Source organism: Cibotium barometz, chromosome 41, assembly GCF_041138505.1.
Source record: "Cibotium barometz isolate CiBa-2024 chromosome 41, ASM4113850v1, whole genome shotgun sequence".
NCBI lineage: Eukaryota > Viridiplantae > Streptophyta > Polypodiopsida > Cyatheales > Cibotiaceae > Cibotium > Cibotium barometz.
Window position 1 is genome coordinate 34,717,139 of NC_141086.1, and position 5,670 is coordinate 34,722,808.

The window sequence follows — 5,670 nt, forward strand, 5'->3', positions numbered from 1 at the left end:
AGAGTACCCAATAGATCTTCACAGAGACGCGAGCCTGTGGTTTTAGCCCAGCTTTTGAGGATAGATTTGGAGCCACCTTACTTCGGGCTTGGGATTATCTCAAGCCAACCCTCAAACAGATAGTTCCAATTGCCTCGGAGGAGGAGCTCCGGCAGTCTTTGGCTACATGTTAGGGGCCCCACCGCATGTATCTTGGGGAGCCTTGAGCACAGGACCAGCCAGATCTCTTGGAGATTGGATTGCACACAGGCAGTTACCCCTGGAGGAGCAGGAGCAAGGCCTGATAGGGATAAGGGATCGAGATAGGATCAACATCGACATTGACTCAGCTATCCCTCAAGAGTGGTTCATGATTATTCCAGACCCAACCCCCCCCCCCCCGGGTGTGGTTAGGAGTGTTTACCAGACACGATATCCTCGTGGCGGTCCATAGAGCAGACGAGAAAAGTGGTTTGCTCACTTTTTCTATTGGATCCCGCAGCAGACTAGAGAGATCAAAGCTTCCCTTGGAGCATTTCAAAGGCTGCACCTTGCAGAGGGTGAGGGTGATCAGCTTTCGGGCACGGGAATGGCACATAGATCCAACACCGGCCAAGGTGGCCAAGGAGAGACTATGGCAGCTACGGATTTGGGAGTGCCGACCTCTCACGCAGCTGTAGTGGGACCCGGGAGAGTGGACTTGGCAAGATCATGCGGATCGGGAAGAGACTTTGGATGCCCCCTTCTTTGCATATACAACATGGCTAGGCCGCAAGATCCAAATGCCTGAGATAGATGGCACACCGGAAGCAGCAGCACATTGGCAGTCACAAGGCCTATCACAGCACTTCCTTTCAGATTTCTGGAAGAGGCTTTGGGACGGCATTCGACCTAGAAAGATAACACTCTTTCTTTGGTTGATGGCACACAAGAGTTTGGCGGTCGATACTTGGCTGGCAGTTGGAGGTCAGTCAGCGGCTTGTCCACGATGCGGCCACCATCAAGAGTCTCAACTTCATTGCCTTTGGGATTGCCCGAAGGCTCAGCGAATTCGACAGCGGATTCTCGGCATCTTCGCTACGGAAAGGGATCATCACTTGAGGCACTGTCGCTTGGGCCACAAAGGCTAGAGCGATCGGGGATTATGAGGAGGATGGGGGAGGGATAGCCCTTCAAGTTTCTCACCATCATGTTGCAGCAGTACTAGTCACAACCCCTCCTAGAGGTGACTGGCGACCAGGCTCATGCCAGAGATGGGAGATTTGCAATAGCTTCGCAGCCTGGCACATTTGTTGTGCTAGATGCAGTGAGGCCATCGAGGGTACCCACACTCCGCCGGCTGAGACCATCAGGAGCAATGGCTTGATATTATTCAACCCTCAGCAGTGGGGAAAGTTACAAGGAGGTTATAACCGCATGTGAAAGAGGCAAGAAGCCTTCTTGAGACTTTGGAGACCTGCCCCTTTCCTCACAGATAGTGGTGGTGACCCCATTTGGCATTACAGACCACCTGTGTGGCTGTTTCCCCCCCCCCCTTTATGCGATAGCCTTCTCCTCACAGAGCGGCCAGCCGGAGAAGAAGCATCTCTTCCCCTATGATCACTCGTTTCCCGGCCTTATATGAGGCGAGTTTGTATCTAGCCCACCGTGATTGTACTTAGCTCTTTGTGGCTGCTTTTTCTTTTAACTAATGAAGGATCTTTTTCCCGGAAAAAAAATAGGGGAGAGAGAGAGGGAGAGAGAGAGAGAGACACACACACACACACACACAACACAGGGAGCCTTTGAGTAAGCCAAGCAATACTTATGTTCTAGAATAAATTGAAAAGACTCAGCAACAAGTTACGACTTGAATTAATAAAACTAGTCTAAAAAGAAGAGAGAGACACTCTCTGGGTGCTTCTCTGACTCCAGATGATTCTGAAAGCGACCCAAAAAAGCCCTATAAGCAGGCAACATCTCTATGATAGAAATGCGTAAATCAGCACATAGCTGAGGATCAGAAACTATCCAACTCTGTTGGGTTTTAACAATCTCCTCAAAAGCAGCATTGAAGGCTTTGAATTTTTCCTTGAGCATTGTCCTTGAAACACCACTTGAAAAGGAGCTTCCACTGGACTGAATTCCTTTATCCCAAGGCATTGCAAAACTTTTGTCCATGCCGCCCTTAGATTCCCATTATGGAACTGCCTCACTTTGCTCATGTGTGGTCTCAACCAAGCAGTGTACGCACCTTGGGCGGAGGGGGCCGCGGGAGGAGAGTTTGACTTCTGGGGGGAGAACCTGGGTTCAATTTTCCTCGCCTGCAGGTGGTCACGAGGTCGGAAGGGTATGGGGGTAAAATAAAGGGTCCACATACCCGATCTCGTTAATAATAATTCAAAAAAAACAAAAGACTTAGCAAGTTATGATTTGAATTAAGAAAACTAGTCTATAAAAAAAATAGGAGAGAGAGAGAGAGAGAGACACAAACACACACACACACGCCCACCCACAGAGGGAGCCTCTGAGTAAGCTGAGCAATACTTATGTTCTAATCAGCACCCAAGCATAAGTGGAAAAGACTTAGCAGGTTACTATTTGAATTGAGAAACTAGTCTAAAAAGAATAGGCAAGCATAAGTTGCTCACTACTCTGGACTCCACGTCTTAGTTAAATAATAATAAAGGCTCTCTAAATATTCCAACAATAATAGCCCCAACACTCTCAGATTTTACTTTATTTGTTTAAAGGAGGAAAACTAAGAACAAAATACTACAGACAAGGTTACATTACAGCTCAGATATTTGAGAAAGATCTTCTCTGATGGAAGGAGCCTTCCTCAAACAAGTCATTCAGAATGCATTCCAAGTCTTCTGCAGTGTATTTCAAATACCTCTCTGGATGCTTCTCTGCGTCCAGATGATTCCGAAAGCGACCCCGAAAAGCCCTATAAGCAGGCAATAACATCTCTATGATAGAAATGCGTAAATCAGCACATAGCTGAGGATCAGAAACTATCCAACTCTGTTGGGTTTTAACAATCTCCTCAAAAGCAGCATTGAAGGCTTTGAACTTGTCCTTGAGCACTGTCCTTGAAACACCACTCGAAAAGGAGCTTCCACTGGCATGTATTCTTTCATCCTTAAGGCATTGCAAAACTTTTGTCCATGCTGCCCTTAGATACCCATTATGGAACTGCCTCACTTTGCTCATGTGCCGTCTCAACCAATCATCACTGAGCAGTGTACGCACCTCAGAAGCCTTAACCTTTTGAACAATATACTGATAGTTGTTCATCAAGAACAGGAATGAAAGGGCAGTATCTTTGTAAAGCTTGGCCTTCCCTTCAATATTCTCTTCAAGGAGATCCATCAGAGGGATGATCTGAATAGAAAGGGGTGACTCATCTCGCTGCTGCCTCACATTGTCATCCAATGGAGATCCCAGGTTGCTACTCTCATCGACCCTTGTTGTTAGTAACAAAACACTACTCCTCTGATCTCCCAAAATCTCATTTAGTGTGTTTGAGAAGCATGAGAGCAATCTTAAATAGTTCATCACATATCGGGTCAAAGGGTGGACAGCACCTCCAGGCACAGGATTCCGGGCAGCATCTCTCTTGATTGCATTGGCAAAGTCAGCAAAAGTCCCTCGTGCAGCTTCTCCAAGCCGATCTAGGACTCCTGATGCTTCTGCCCTTAGATTTGCACAAGTGGCACCAGAAAATATGGAGTTGATATCATCAAGAAGATCTCGGAGCTCCTCATACATGTCAAGAATCCTGGGCAGCTTCTCAGGGGATCTAAGACCAATAGCCACAGCCTCTCCAAAGTTGAGAAGCTGCATCATGGCTCCTTTTCCCACCTCAGCAAAGCACCACTCTGAAACAGAAGGTAGCTGTGAATAGACCTGTTCACACAGCTGCTTTTCACTGGGAAAGAGAATCCCAACAGAGACCTTGAGGGCCTTCATCCATTTCACAATCTCTGTCTCTAAGCTTCCCCAAGACATCTTCAACACATCCTCAATACTGAACTTCTCCACCCCCAATCTAAATAGACTCTCCTCCAGAATGGCTTTTCTGATTTGAATGTAGGCATGGCAGCACTCCGTTTTGTATCCTGAACTGATCATGCGCACAGCCATCTCCATAAGATCAGGGATGATTTCCAGGGGCAGCATGTCAAGGAGAAGCTTTAGGTTGGAGATAGGACGTGAGGTAGCCAGTTCTTCCTCTCCCTCACCTGAATCATCGCCAGTGGCAAACTGAGAAGTCGTGTCCTCGGACATGACACTAAGGGAGGGATTAGCCACTGGATCAAACAACCACTCCGGATCCACAGATTCACTGTGCAATTCAAGCAAGCGCCTAAATTCATCCTCCATGTGAGACATGGCTAGCTGCATGAGGCTCTGTGCTTTGTCGAGAGTATCATGGTCACGCCGATCATTTGGCTCCAAAGACATGGCATCGATTAGGCGCTGCACACTGTCAACAGCCTCCAAGTAGGAATGTGAAGCAGGGTCACCAGACCCCATCACTGTCCTCTCAGCCTGATCAAGGGAAGCCCTAGGATTTTTCGGAGGCAGTAAGACTTCCATGATTGGAAGCGTGCAAACAAGGTGGAAGGGGATAGATAATAATGAGACAATTAAGGTCCTGGAGAGAGATGAGATGATGAAGGTTATGGTGATGGTGATAGTGATGGTGTCGAAATCAGAAACGGCACTTTGCAGTGATGCTTGCCCTGGTTTTCAACAATGCCAGCATGAGGAGAGCCGCTTCAGGTTTTCGAAAAGAAGGGAAACACCTAATGCTGGCGTGGGGGTGCGCGCTTCTTGAGCTCCTAGAGTCAGTTTAGCAGATAGAGACATGACAAGATTTGAAGTCTGGAGACAGCGAGGCGTGATAGAAAGGGGGATCCATGAAACTCACGAGATGTTGGTAGCGAGCTGGTGCCGATGTTGCAGATGCCAGAATCGTGATTAAACCCTTACCCTAACTCTGCAAGATTCGTAAAGCCAACTCAGCACAGATACTGGATCACAACCTAACCCTAGCTTTGCACAGATAATGGTCAAAAGTTTACTGAAACCCTAAAAATTTATCCTTCCTCCAAAAAATGGCTGAAACCCTAGATGCTCCCATGAAGCCTGAAACCTTAGAGGGCCGAAATTTTCTCCTGCTTGGAGTTGAGCTCTGCTTCTGCTTCAACTCCCTCCATATGTCAAGACGCTTCTGAGCTCCGTGGGCTCGCCATAGCTAAACCTTATGCTGCTTAATCTATTCCCATGGGGACGATTCACACACTGTGGAAATGTCCGGTTGTTTGAACAATGGCCCTTGTAGTCTCCGCCCACCGGACAAAGGTGACCCGCGCGGCCATTGAAAAATATATTTTCCTAAGCGTGAGCCCAAGCGTGAAAAATTATACCTTCTTTTCAAATTTCAAAAATCCAAAAATCTTCTTTTCTCCTTTACCCCTTTCATTTAGTCACGTGGGGAGAGAGGGAAGCATTGACTTCTTCAAGATGGTGAAAGAGCTTCATTTAAGTGTTAGAAAAAAGAAGAATATGGAGTCCTAGGGAAGGGATAGGATTAGACAAAGCTTACCCACATAAACATACTCCACATTAATCCAATGCCGAGTACCGTGTTTATAGGCTACATGGTTTCATCCTTTCCACACTCTAAAATCTTTCTACTAA

General features: G+C 47.1%; 1 pseudogene across 1 annotated transcript; it reads right to left on the reverse strand.

Moving 5' to 3' along the window:
- Positions 1-2,508: 2,508 nt before the first annotated feature.
- On the reverse strand, positions 2,509-5,366 carry LOC147614907 (exocyst complex component EXO70B1 pseudogene; annotated as a pseudogene). Its single transcript, XR_015262997.1, has one exon. The product of XR_015262997.1 is annotated as an exocyst complex component EXO70B1 pseudogene (transcript).
- Between the last annotated feature and the right edge of the window lie 304 nt (positions 5,367-5,670).